The sequence below is a fragment of the Rissa tridactyla genome, chromosome 2, assembly GCF_028500815.1.
Source record: "Rissa tridactyla isolate bRisTri1 chromosome 2, bRisTri1.patW.cur.20221130, whole genome shotgun sequence".
NCBI classification, from domain to species: Eukaryota; Metazoa; Chordata; class Aves; order Charadriiformes; family Laridae; genus Rissa; species Rissa tridactyla.
Window position 1 is genome coordinate 44,489,753 of NC_071467.1, and position 14,575 is coordinate 44,504,327.

Here is a 14,575-nt window from a genome sequence, read left to right on the forward strand (position 1 = left end):
GTTTTTTAATGAGCTAAGACCACACTATTTTCTTTTGTTCTCATCAGTAGAGGTTTTAGGGAGCTGTTTATTTGTAGGGTAATTCTTGTATTTATGTAGAGCAAGGCATTAGACATTTTTATCCTCTACTTATTAACAAGCCAGATGGTACCGGCTGCTACCCACACAATTCCAATTATCAGATGGCAAACTGAAATATACGTGGGGCAAATGAGAAGATGTATATTAAAGAAGCATCACGCAGAATTGGCTTCTCGGAGATGTTGATTCACAAAGGGGTACTAGCAATTAGGGTGTGACAGCCTGCTGCCGAACGTACAGCGTTGGCCTGGGGGAACAAGCATTCAGCCTCCAAAATTTTAATACTATCTCTCTCTTTCCTCTATGGAATGAATACTTATCTTTGAAATGTGATTCAGGTCTTTCATCCTTTAGATTTTTTGTCCACTTCGGAGTGAGATATAATATCAAAGCCAGTCAGAAAGTTAAGGTATCCCAGAAAGATATGGAAGAGCTGAAGATTAGCATGACGTTTGTGCATCGCCTCTCCTAATACACCCTCATGCGCTTCTGTGCGTGCACCCCAGTAATACAGGAACAGCTCTAACACTGAAATGTAGGATCCAGCAAAGTATTGCTATTCCAGATCTCAAACTGACCTAGGAATTACAACTTACACATGGGTTGCTGCTTAAGGGCAACTTTCAACTTCAGGTTTAACTATGAGGAGGTCTGGCCATGCTTATTAAGGTTGGCTTCATGGTCTTTTAAAAACAGCTTTTGGAAATTCAGAACCTAGACCCAGTCCTTACTTAGGGTGAATCCCTACATCAATGGCACATGCTAATAATAAAGAATGAGTGTTTTAATGGAAACTTTTATAATGCTTTTTTTTTTTTCTGCCCAGAAGACACAACCTCTGTAAGAAATGTTTTTGGGTGAAAACTGTGCTCTCATGCTTCCTTTATTTTGACATAGAAATTGTATACACGAGTTGGCCAGGAAGACGGTGAATTATCAGGGAAATTTTCTGTGTTACATTTATATTCCTTTTCCTTTCCGGCTCAAGCTGAAAGCACTAACCCAAATCAAACTGTGGAGAAATCGATGTCCTCAGGCCAGATCAACTAAAGTAAAAAAGTTATTTAAGCTAAAGTAATGGCTTTCTAAAGTCCTTCAGTTGTTCATATGGGCTACTACAAAGTTAATCACCTGTGTGAGTGGATTTTGCAAAAGTCAGAATGTGAAGCATTTCAGATTGTCTCTAGTTTCTGTTCATAGCATCCAATCAAGAGAATACCTTCTCTTTCAACAGCTGCTCTCACGATGCCAGGGAAAAGGTACTCTCCTTGCAGCTGTTCCTGGCTCTAACACTTATAACCTACAGATCCTGGGGAAGTGTCTTAATGGGATGAGTCTGAAAAACAAATCTGCATGGTTTAAACACCATTTACACTTCAAACAGTTTACTATGTGCAAATGGTGCATGTACAAACTCTCACTTCTATTTATGGAGAAGTGAAAGATTTGTGCAGGCATTTGTCCGCCATTTGTTTACACAAGTGCATGAATCTGCAACTGTGAAGAAGCTGGTGCTGCTTTTGTCTCCCCTCCCATCTGTGAAACTGCGGGACTAATGATGTTCCTTTCATCTTGCTGTTAACAGTAGACTTCAGCAAGATCTGCAGTGGTCTCTAGGATGCTCTCAATGAGATCCTAAGTGTAAATTAGTGATACAACCATTCACAAAGTCTTGGGCAGTTCAGACGGAGCTTTTGTACCTGGTTTACCAGTTACAAAAAAACCCCAACAAACCAACATTGTCCAATGCTTGTTCAACAAATGCTCATTCCAGTGAAAGCGGTCCATTACCTAATTTGTATTACTGACATTCCTCAAAAAGGTTAGGCAAAGTAGAGAGATTCAAAATAAGTGTCTCCTTGAAGCTCCAAGGCGCAACGGCCAGTCTCTCCCAGCCTATATAATTGTCATGGAGGTTCGCTGTTTTCCTTCAGTTCTTTAAAATCCACAAGGCCAAAGTTTGATTTGATTTCTCAAAATAAGAAAGCCAACGCTAGATCAGATGCTTGAAGATCACTGACATTCAAATTATTGTCCAATTATTATTGGATTGCAAAGAAGTGATTCAATAGCTGAACATCTGTGTACTCGCTCACGTAGAGTTGCTGTTTCACCCACAAGCAGCTGTGGAGTAGACAGGCAAAATTCTCTACGCAGTGATAATTACAGTGTGCATTACAAAGAAGGCATAGTCATAAGAGCATGCAATCAGTTTGCGGTTTTTTTTAACTTTGGAACAGGGCAACCCTGCTAGATCCAAGGCTAATATACATAAAATAGGTTTCTCAGCCAAAATAGAGGAACATTTAGTTAGATCTGAATGAGATTAGGAGCAGGAAACTTCCTAAGGTCAATTTTTCCAATCTCAGTTTTGCTTCAATAGAAGTAATGGTTAAGAAATACTCCAGGCACTCAAACTCTTCAAGAGACTGCAATATGATTGATTCTCTATGGATTTGCAATTTGCTTTAACGTGCTTTTATTGCTTACTACATGTACCTGCCAGCTCTGTCTTAGGCAGTGGCATTAGCCATTGTATTATCGTTACTTACCACCAGGTTAGTGATGACAGCTGAACATCCTTACCAGAGCTCATGATCTTTCCATCTCTTGTGCTCTTTCAGACTCTTGGTCACATTTTTATATGGACGTTATTGTGGCCAGAAAAAAAAAGAAAAAAAAAAAAAGAAAAAAAGAAAGCTTACAATGACATCTTTCTCTCACCCAAGACAAGCAGCTATGTACCACAGAAAGCCTATGAAATAGAGCTTAAATGAGATAAAATGGGATTTAATTAATGCATAAGCTTGTATGCTTGTACAGGACTGCCTTTTTCCTACATTCTGTATCTATGAGCTCAACTTTCTTCTTCATTGCTAGGAGCTGAAAGGCATTCAAGTATGAAACAGTGCCTTCCTTGGGTTAATTCTGACACTTTGAATTTGTTGTTTCAAGGTCAACATCTGAGTATGGTCGTGCCAGTGTGACATTTTGGGGATCACTGTCTGCGCAGCCAGAGAGCACAGTCTTACGTGAGGTAAACAGAGCAGCCTAGACTATGGCAGGAGTTAATATATCATAAACCATAAGAATTATGCCAAAGTACAAGAAGATTAAACTATGTCAGGAGCTCAAATCCTGCATCTTTTTGTAAAATGCCTGTATTTTATTATCACAGAGGTTTCTGGTACAGTAATGACTACACAGCAAATTCCTTTTCTAAGCAGCAGTTTCGTTCATGTGTTTACATGACATTTGTGGTGAAGAGAATAGAGAACAAGTTACTAGTTGTTTTTTACCAACAGCAAGTCTTGTTTTTTTACCTGAAATATTCAGTAACTGTATTTTATTCATTATCTAAATGTGTTCCAAAATTTCACAAATTTTCTCTGAGGGAAGATAGTATGCACAGCAAGATTTGTGAGGAAAAAAACCACAATAGGTCACTCTATAAAAGCAAACCAGCTGTCAAGGTTTTGCTTGTTCCCTTAATAGGTAGCTGTGGAAAAGCATTGTTTGGATAGAATGATTGCAAATCTGGGATTGTGGCATTACGCGATGTGCACAGGAGGAAAATAAGGAAATGGAAGGTTTAATTTAAAGGAAACAATTTAATTTAAAGGAAAACCCATTGGAGAGGGAGTGAGCTGAAGAGTGGTAATGGGAGCCCCGCTCCTGCCTGCAGTCAGGGTCAGGTGGAAGATACAGGCTGGGCACGAACTAAGGAGAATTGGTCTTTGCTGAGCCTAAATATAATTTTCTGACATACCTGTCACAAAGGTGTGTGGGCAGCAGGCACTGACTTGTGATGCTGGGTGCTTAAAGCACAGGACATCCAGTATAGATGGCGTTGCAGATCCCCCTCGGAGAAAAGCCTGTGGGGTGGGTGCTGGCAGCCTCTGGCTCCTGGGAGAGGCAGGATGGGTTTTCTGGTGTGGGGACAGATCTTCAGTGCCCAGGTTGCGCCCGGATGGCAACCCCCTTGCTTTATAGCCTACAAAGAAACTTTGGTCCATCACTGCCCATGCACACAGACGTGTCCCTGAGCGGCACCTGAGACTCTTACAGCAACAGACCCCAGGGCTCTGGGGGGCTTGTAACAATTTGTACTAGCTGGGATTCATCCCTGTGTATTTTAAATCCCACAACAGAGGACAAAAAAATCAGCAAGATGCTTAAACGTATTAGTGTGAGTTGAACACAGTTGCTCTGCTGACCTTAATGGCGCTATTCACACGCTTACAGCAAGGCGTGCGCTGAAGTGCGTTGCTGAATCAGCTCGTATGCGTGTACTAAAATATAACAGTGATTTCTGCAATCAAGGCCAGTGCCAAGCTCTGGTACATCCCTGCCTGGAGTCAAGATATGAGACCACTGCTGCTGCGTGTAGTAGCTGGCATTGCAGCTCCTCTTCCCAGGCCTGCTGAAGATGAGCAGGAAGCATCCGCACAAATTGGCTCATGCCGCTTCTTTAATAATTCATGTATTTTTGCTCTCTTCTATAGTTAATGAACCTCCCCCACTCTCACCCTCATTCTCTCTCCCTCTCCCATTCAGTCAGTTTGTTGTGGTTTCATGTATCTAATCCATCTGTCACTCGATTATAGCTATCGAGCACCTGTTATGGATTTCTAGAGTTTCATTCAAGCTGTTGACAAGTTATTCACAAATTGGCCCTTGTCACACTGTCATCGTGTGGAGTGCACTTTAGTGAATTCTTTTGGGTACACAAAATAATGAACAGAAGACAGTAAGGCTTGTGAATTAAGCAGTTTCATGTCCCCAATATTTAAAGAACCGTTAACAGATTGGAAGTTTCTTGTTGGTGATATGTTTTTCAAGCCCTTTTCTTAAAATATTTTGTCTTCTCCATCCAGACCCTTTTGCATGAATAATCACAACACAACTTGCTTGAGTTGTCAGGGCAAGCTATGTTGACAATGACGCCTTATTTTATACAGCCTATGCTGCAGCTGTGACAAGTTGATCATTGCTACCTCTGCACAATCCTCCATGCCCACACTGCCTTCGTACTAGCAGGGAAAGCAGAGGGCTGGCTGCCTGGCTGGCTGTCCCTCATTAAATGCAAAACTCTTCTCCTCAGGTGGTTATTTGTTTTATTCTGCCCTGGAGGACACCAGGCAGAAATCGGGTATCAGATGCAACAAAGGTAACTATGCAAGAGTGAAGCATCTCCTGAACAAAGCCTTAGGAAAAATTAAGGTTAAAACAGGTTCAGCTGTGTATTGAAAAAATCTCACTTTCCTAACAACATTTCAAAAATCTAAGTACCAGAAGGTCTAGAAATAAACAGCTTTTATTTCTGTTTCCGTATAGTTGTTGCTTACTCCTTACTCCTTATTTTGTCCTGCACTGCTCACGTACCTCTCAGCTTCTGTCTGTGCTCTGCTGTCATTCCCCAAATGCTCTTTGCATCATTATAAACAGTTTTTGAGTCTGTAGTAAGGACCTTGGAAGTAAGGTGGCACCAGGATAACATAAGCTAAAAGAGAATTCTAAAATATTCTCACAGTGCAGCGTGTCGGTGGCGTAGAAGAATGCATTTGCAAATAAAGGCAGAATGATTGATCTGTTTGCAGCTATGAAATGAGTTATTTATGTGCAACTTGGCTTGAAACAAGTAAATGTAGTGCATGCATATCTGTATATTTAAATCTATTTTGCATCAATAAACATATGTACAATTTTCTAGGGAAGTCTGTGAATCCTTTAAATAAGATTCCTGGGCTTCAGTGTTTCGATCTTTGAAGAGGATTGTTTGGGGTTTTTTTTCCCAAATTCAAAAGGACAGAAACTAAAGTTTAGCAATTGTGTTGTCCAGATGGGGTGCTAATATAGCACTAGAAAATTATCTGGCAATGACAAACGGGCTAAATTACTTCTGATCACTTATTAGGTTTCTTACTTCTTAGGGTTTGATGTTGTAAGATACATTTTCCTTTGTGGTTTCACAGGGAGAAATCCATCCGATCTGATCATTGCCCTGATAAACCAATAGGTGGCAGGACTTCAAAGCAAACTGTGATATAATAAAGCCATGTTTCATTATAATGAAGCTTAAAATAGAAAATGCAGCTGTCTCAATAGTTAATAGTTAACTCAGAATAAGTCCTTTTTAGAGTTTTTTGAATATATTTATAATTATTCAGTGTTCAATCTGTGAACTGCAGTTCAGATAGATACTCACAAAAACTTCCTTCCAATTAAACAAAACAAAGTTTCAGGGAGTTATGGGCTAAGGTTGTAAGGGAATTTAGGTATTAGAGGATGCCGATAGGCACCCATGATTTTTAATGCATGTAAGATTCAGATTCACAGAAATTCTTAGATACCTAAATATTTAGTTACTTATGCTGATGTGATACTGATCACCTTTAGGGATCCCAGCATTAATAGGTTATGATAATAAATCCCGTTCTCAAAACCAATTAGTTTCCTTCGAGCTAGATCATAAGACCAAGTTATGCGCCTGAAGAGGCTTCACTGAGAGTTTTAAAACCACATCACAGCGAAACCATCAGCGTAAAGCAGTAATAATACCTTCCCACCTGCTGCTACCCAGCGCCTTCAAATCAGCCTAATCACACCCTCAGCATCACAGTAATGAGCTGCTCCTGAGCCCTGCCACAAACGGAGGTCCTGCAAGCCCTGACACCAGGGTTTTAGCCTGGATACCAAAACACTCCTTTCATTAGTGGCTTACCCATCCAGCAGGATCCTCAGCACGCCTGAGGCGTGCTGTCTCCCAGGACCACGGCAGAAAAATAAATACAGGCCACCTCTAGTGGAAGGAAAACCCAACTCCAGCCTACGTGACAGCTGAGGGATAACGAGAATAATAGAATAAGCTCAGTAGACACGGTCTTCAAGACAGGCAGAGGTTTTGACAACTAGGGCACAGGCTGCTTAAGTAGTTGACTTGGCTGCAGTGCCCGCGTCCGGCAGAGAGCTCGCAGCCAAGGATCCTGAGCGAGGGGAGCCACCTCTAAACTGGCATCACATCAGTTGCTTAGACACATAAGCCCCATTCTTCAGCCTTGCACTATTGGCTAATTTAGGCAGCTCCCTGCTCAGCTGTTTGCCTTAAAAAGCTGAAAATCCCTTTCTTACAAGCTTAACAATTCCCGTATAGGGATCCCAAGCTGCGAACAGGCACTCAAGTTGGTGCTGAAATTCCAAGCTGCGAGCGGCCGAGGAGTTGTGTTGTGCTCCTCTGCCAAACAACGCTGAAAACCATCTGAATAAATCCCTTCAAATCCTAAATCTTCCTGGCTGTGAGGAAACCAGGCTTGGGGGGCTTAAATCACTTTTGAAAATTATGTAGGATCCTAAGTCACGTACGTGCCTTTGAAAAATTTACCCTTAAAAGGGGGATTGATGGAAAGTGGCTTCCTTCCCAAGTACCACTGTTAACTTTGTGAAATTCCTGAAGTGTGCATGAATAAAAATTATTCATAGAAATAAGGGTATCACCATCTATCTAAATAAAATGAAGCATAAAACAGGCCCAAACCCATATTGGTGTTTGTGCTTTTCCAATGAATCACTTTAAAATTAATAGGTTTGCATTGGCTTTATAAAAAACCAAAACGTGTGCTTTCTAATTTTTATTAACTTACAAACCCAACATATTTTTTAAGTATCTCTGATGGGTGGTCTGGCCATTTGATTAAAGGATTCTCTTAATGATGATATCTTGTCCCTTTGAATGGTTTTCTTGGGTGATGTCAAAAAGAAGTCTCAGGTGTTTTAGAACTGCTGTATTTTACCATAAGAACACTCCCAACACCCCAAGTCTAATTTCTGTATGAAAAAAATGATACTAAAGGTTTATAAAATTTATATGTTTTACCTCTATTTTGGGTGGTGATAGTCTTTTGTCTTCAATGATGTGCGTTAGGGGTGCTCCTTCCTACTCTGAAATGGTTCAAAGAGCGAATATTTTTGAGGAAAGAAGTATCATTCCCAGAAGTAGCTGTTGAAGATCATTGACAGAACCAGATAAATTTGGGCTAGATTCAGGTGTTGGTTACACCACTAAAAAACCAGTACAACTCTTATTTTTCTATATGCTTCTGATGGTGCTGCATTTCCATGAGATGGGCCTATGGTGGGAAACGAGGCTGAGCAGAACACCTTATCTTAGTATTGTTTAGTTGCCTGCTCCCTTGAGCCAAAGCATCCCTTGCATATCTACTCATTTCCTTCAAATACTTTTCTTGTCAGAAGCTATCAAACATCTTAAAACTGGGATTTTTTAACAATTTGGATCCCCCTTATGGTCGTGTATGTAAATATCCTACATGTAGGATGTCATCTCCAGCATGTCATCTCCAGCACGTTCCAAACTCTATATCCCAACCTCCACCTCACATCCCACTTTCATGGTGTCTATCCCCTTAAAACGATCGGTTTTGACACTTTAGGAAAGCCATCACTGCCAAAGCAGTGTGCTCTGTTCTCTCCTGTAGCTCATGTCCTCTCAGCATCCCGATCCAGAGCTGTCTCTGAGAAGCAGAATCTGTGAGAAGGTTGGTAGTAGGGAGCAGGGGGGCAAAGTGAGCCAAGACCAAACAAAAGCAAAGAAAATTTTTCTTAGACCTTGTGCTGCTCCAAAGATTTATTGAGTCTTTCCTGTGCATCACCGCTTTAAACACTATTGGTTTAAGCTTTTGTCTCTTCCAGCCATACAGGCAGTCGTGGGGCTGAGGTGGCTTTGTGGCAGGTACTTGTGCTATTTCCTCCACTTGACAAGTATATACTCCTGCCATGTCTTGTTCCATTTGCTTCTCTTGTTACTGAAGAGATGCTCGGTCTCATAAAAGCTGACATGCCCTGAGAAATTCTGTGTACTCTTTCTTTTACAGAGCCTGTGCATGTAGATCTCTGAAGGCATACAGTAGATATTTGACTTTCTGTAGAACAAAGGCTCCCAAATTCATTGTCAGGAAATACCTGTGGGGGGAAAAAAAACAACCAACAAACCCCATCCTACTTGCCTTTTGATATGTACTATAAAAAGACTGAGTTAGTGAGAAAGAGCTTATGCACACAAAATAAAAATGTGCTGTATCAGCTTTTATCTTTGGGGATTAACAAAGCGAAAATTGATTTATTTTTGGTGGCATTTCCTCCCCTGGGCCCAGAGAAAACAAAAACTCCTGATTATGCCCAGGTAAGTGTTTTTAAAAATGTGTATATATGTAGGTTGGTGGGTTTTTTTCCTAGTTAATATTGCTAAATTTAAAGCTTGCATTAGGTAATTGCTAAGTCTTACATGTGGACTACTTGCTCATAAATGTCTATACAAATATTAAAAATCTTATTTAAATAAACATCGAAATAAATGTTTGCTATGGTGCCTATTTTACCCTCTTTTGTTCAGCTATCAACTACAGTTTCAGTTGGAGAGGTTCATAGTAACGCAAAAATGTAGCAGCTGAGGACTAGAACTATTTCTACACAGATGGCAGGGTGGATCACTGCTTACAAATATATGTATATATGTATATATGTATCTACTAGTTGAACAACTATCATATATACATATTAGTTACAGTATTTTTATAAATAAATAGATTTTTGTTTTGATGAAAATGATTTTGACTACCATTGTACCTTAGACAGTTGTCAACAGTTGCACAAATAGGACCAGATCAGAACAGTAAATTCGTGCCTGTTCTGCACAAGGCTGTATAAACAATATCAAAACCCACATGAGAATGATGAATCAGGCTTGTCAGAGGAATTTTGACTCATTAGTGGGCCAAGTATACAGGAGGACGTGCATTTTTCTAATAAAAAATTGGTGTCATTTAAAGCCACTGTATGAAGTATTTATTCTAACTCAGTTGCACAAGAGCACAACATTAAAGTCAGTCAGGTAACCCTAAGATTCTCTTTCAATGACTTCTCATATCAAAAAGCTGCATTTCTCAATAAACACCCTTGCAAAAGGCTTTCACCCTATCTACGCATTGACCTTTCAGCAAACATAGGGTGAGTTGCCGTCAAAGGTTTTTTAGGACATTATTGGTGAGTGCAATTTTTTTACTTTAATTTTCATGCTACTTTGCTTTTGACTATGCACCAGGGATATTTTTAGATTATTGATGACTGCACCATCTGGCTGTATTCTATTAATACCAATATAACTGAGTTTTGCAAACTCTTTCTCCTTTAGTTCAAACCCTTAGGCAATGCATCCTTCCATAGCTACAGCAGGTACTCTAGAGTGAACGACCTTGGTTGCACTAAGCACAGAAAGTATCTACTCATGTTTTCAGCACTATTTCTACCTGTACTTTCTGACAGTTGGGAATATGGGACTTCAAAGTAAGCGGATGGAAACAGGCTTCAAGGTTAATTATTTCATATCCTCGACTCATGAATCCATCTGGAACTTGCTGAATGCAGAAACTTGATGGTTGGGGGTTTAGTGGTGGTGTCATGGTCCAAAGACACACTGAAGGACCTTGCCCAGTATGAGAAGGTGCAAGAGGGCCCTCATGAAGGAAGTTCAGTGTCAGCTTTCTCAGTCCAATGGTGGAGCTGCACACGGAAAAATTCCCAATTTTTCTGAGCATGGAAGAATTTCTGCTTGGCCTTTAATAGGATGATCAGAAAACAGTGCAGAGAGTCTGGTTTGGGTTTTTAAAAAACTCTTTTCTCCATGGTTTCCAACCACCACCTTAAGAGAAGGATTCAAATATTTCAGTGCTCACTGCTTTTCTTTTAACACTGGCTTTGACGGACCCGCTTGTTTTGTTTTTAAGTTCTATGTTGCATGCTATTTCCAGTGCTACCATTGGTTTTTAAAAGAGCCATAGTAATTCACAGAATTCACAAGAAATGCAGGTGAAACTCTTCACAACCTAGTTACACTGAATGCTGTATTTTGTTTTCACTGGTAATAATGTAACTGTTTAACCATAATTTTATAATCCTGTGATGTTTTCCTGACTTTTTTCTGAGAATTAATCCTTGAAAGCAAAAATTTGTTGACGCAAGGTGTTTTGATACTACGGTGCTGAGTACCCGTGAACCTAGAACCAAAAACTACTTATAGAGTTAGGGAAAGTAAATTCCAAATAGCGAATGTCCTGCTTCTGCTGCAACCCATGTGCCAAGCTGTGCTGGCTTTGGCTGGGTAGAGTTAATTTTCATCATAGTGGCAAGTATGGGGCTATGTTTTGGATTTGTGATAAAACCAGTGTTGAAAATATAGAGATGTTTTAGCTATTGCTGAGCAGTGCTTACAGAGACTCAAGGCGTTTTCTGCTCCTTACAGCACTCCAACAGCGACCAGGCTAGGGTGCATAAGAAGTTGTGAGGGGACACAGCCTGAACTCAACTGACCAAAGGGGTGTTCCATACCATGTGATGTCATGCTCAGTACATAAACCTAGGGGAAGAAGAAGGAAGGGGGTGACCTTCGGAGTTATGGTGTTCGTCTTCCCAAGTAACCATTACACATGACGGAGCCCTGCTTTCCTGGGGATGGCTGAACACCTGCCTGCTGATGGGAAGTAGTGAATGAATTCCTTGTTTTGCTTTGCTTGCATGTGTGGCTTTTGCTTTACTTATTAAACTTTCTTTATCTCAACCCACAAGTTTTTCTCACTTTTATTATTCTGATTCTCTCCCCTGCCCCACCTGGGGAGAGCAAGTAAGCAGCTGCGTGGTGCTTAGTTGCCGGCTGGGGTTAAACCACAATATAAGAAATATTTTTAAAAATCATGAATATACAAAAAAACCCACAGAATTGTTTGTGGGAAATTTATTTCCCACAAATTCACTTTTTCCCTGAATCCAGTTTGAGCCAGGTGCAGCCATCACGACCAGACACATCCATTATGACCACCGCTGGTGGTTATCGCTTGGGCAGGGTTACGGGAGGTAAAAGTCAGGTTGGGGAACTGGGAGAGAACACCATCACAATTACGTCACTCGGAGATACGCACGTGTGTCAAGACATCTAGATGGAAAAATAGCAACCCCTTTTAGGGAGGTGACAACAGGACTTTGAAACAAGGATATTGCCGCTCTCAGCTGTGTGAGCTGCAGAACAAAGTCCATTATCTGAGAGCAGGAACAGGGCTTTACCAACTTTTACTCAGCCACTGTGAAGAAACAGTTGGCTAAAAGCATAGTATGCTATCTTTGTGTTGGTTATAAGCCCCTGACTATAATTCTTATGGAAATTATTTTTATCTCCTCCAAAGAGAAAATGTTTTGGAAACTCCCTGTGGGTTTCTCGGACTGTTGGTTCATTACATGGATTACTCCTGCAGTGTTTTGGGCTCCCACACTCTGGACTGAGTTGTGATTCTATATCTATCTGCATTTCTTTCTTTCGCTGCCTTTTTCTTTCTCCAACCCACATTTTTCCACACTGGGAAGTAAATTGCTTCATATTTTTCATTTGAAGCTAAGGCTCCTTAAATGACTTCCATTGAGTTTCTCCAAATCAGGTTCCATTAGCAGAACAAAAATGAAAACAATTCCTGCTGTGGTGAGCCTTAAGAAATGGGTTGGGTAATGAACCAAGACAATGGGTGATTGACAGTCAAGAATTTAGTTGGCTTTAGCCCATTTAACGAAGCCAGGATACATACGAAAAAAAACTCACCAACGAATAGACTCCCATGTCTTTCCTAATGTCAGCAAACAGTCAACCTTATACACCAAGGTAAATAAATAGTCAGGTTTAAGGACTCTGATAGTATATGTCCCTGACAACGGTAAACATGGTTAATACTGTTTCTTGTGGTTGAGGAAACAAAAATTAGCTTCAGAGCTACTATTGCCAGCGCTGTGATTTTGGACTAGGGCACAAGCAATAATGGGATGGGGGAAGAGTCAATACGGATACTGCAAAAAGCACAAGGTATCACAGACTACTAGAACAGTATTATTATAGCAGAACAGCAGAATACCAGGAAGAGTACAGATGCTCACGAATTTCTGGGAATAAAGGTGGTATGGTGCCAACTGGGCTCTTAAGTGCTGGCTCACTGCCAGCACTTTGGGACAGCAATGGGATCCTGCAGAGCCGCGTTTGCAGGTGGATCACATAGCAGCCGTCACTTTATCTTCAGGGGTAGACTGACAGGTGCTGTTGAAGTACGGCACCTGCACGAGGAAAAAGTTCAAATCACACACAGCCCTGAAGCGAATAATCCTCCAAGAACATGTATCATTATGGACTATAATGCTAAGGCAAACCCAAGGCTCTTCAGGAACTGGGCTTGATTCAGTGGGAATTATGTAATTTGATGCATCTCATCCTACTAGTTCGAGCACATCACCAGCAATGGCAGCCACAGGCCAGCTCTAGAGAGAGCTGCTCTGATGTGTCTGCGCAGGGCTCCCTACAGCATTAGCAAGGCACCCACCTTGTTCTGCACATCTTCCTTGGACGTTCACGCTCCCAGATCTGCAATGCTGTAAAGCACAAGAAGAAACAATAATTCTGTGTGTTATCAGCATGGGTCTACCAGTACTGGTAGACCAGTAGTACTACCACGGGTCTATCAGTCACTGAGCAAACCTTGCTGAACCATGTGCCTCAATGATGCCACGTGAAATGGTGAGTACACCTTGTCACTGTGCTGCTTATTGTATGAATGTTTCAGGAACCTCACTTCAAATGTTCTGGGGTAACTAAACTAACTCATTTTAAACAGCTTTGACTTCTTAGATAAGAGGTTGCTATTTTCTGAAGGTCTGTCTTTGACATACCTCACATAGTGACTTAAAACCTGGGAGTGCAATGACTACTAGGTGACTCTGAAAAGCGTGGTCTGGGTGTTATGAAATGCCACAGTCCTTTTAACTAACAAATAATCTACTAAAATGTGGTGTATGGGGTTTTTCAAAGCCATTTTAAATTATTTGATTTTTTTTTTTAATCAAATGAGAATATAGTATTGCAAATGAGGATTCGCATTTGAGTAGGAAAGGAATGATATTTGGAAGGGGTGTGTAGACTTTTTGGTCCACATGGTTCACAGTCAGTACCAAATCAATTATACTATATGTTCCCATAGGATCTCAGAATATGATACCATAGGTCAGCCTAGATTTTCTAGGCAGTGAGCACTTGCAACTGCCACAGATTTAGGGGGAGCAGAAAGCCTGCAGCATTTCATGTAACAGGCCCTTTCCTTCGCATTTTTTTCCACTCTTAAGTGTAAGCCGTTATGTGCTGTGGTTTGGGTGCTGGTTACCCGATTCCTCAAGGTTCCACCTCAAAATCTGGAGAGACTCAGATCTTAGCATTCAATGTCAGCCCTTAATTACCTCACAGGCAAGGAGAAGAAGTCTGATCTGCACTGAAAATTAACTGGTTTATGTTTTTCAGTAATTTTTTATTTTAGAGTAATAAGTGACATTTCCAAGCCCCATCCTGCGTGTTTTTTGACATAGGCAAGATGAAAATATTCTGACCTGGGGAAAGACCAATGAAGTT

At 40.8% G+C, this 14,575-nt stretch overlaps 1 long non-coding RNA gene across 1 annotated transcript in view; it reads right to left on the reverse strand.

The window, feature by feature from the left end:
• Positions 1 to 12,274: 12,274 nt before the first annotated feature.
• The window catches only part of LOC128905638 (uncharacterized), a 43,396-nt gene continuing 41,095 nt past the window's right edge, over positions 12,275 to 14,575 (reverse strand). Inside the window, exons 7-8 of the long non-coding RNA XR_008464918.1 lie at positions 13,500 to 13,548; positions 12,275 to 13,236 (exon numbers count right to left, since the gene is read on the reverse strand). This is a non-coding gene — a long non-coding RNA (uncharacterized LOC128905638). The remainder of the gene's footprint in view (positions 13,237 to 13,499; positions 13,549 to 14,575) is intronic.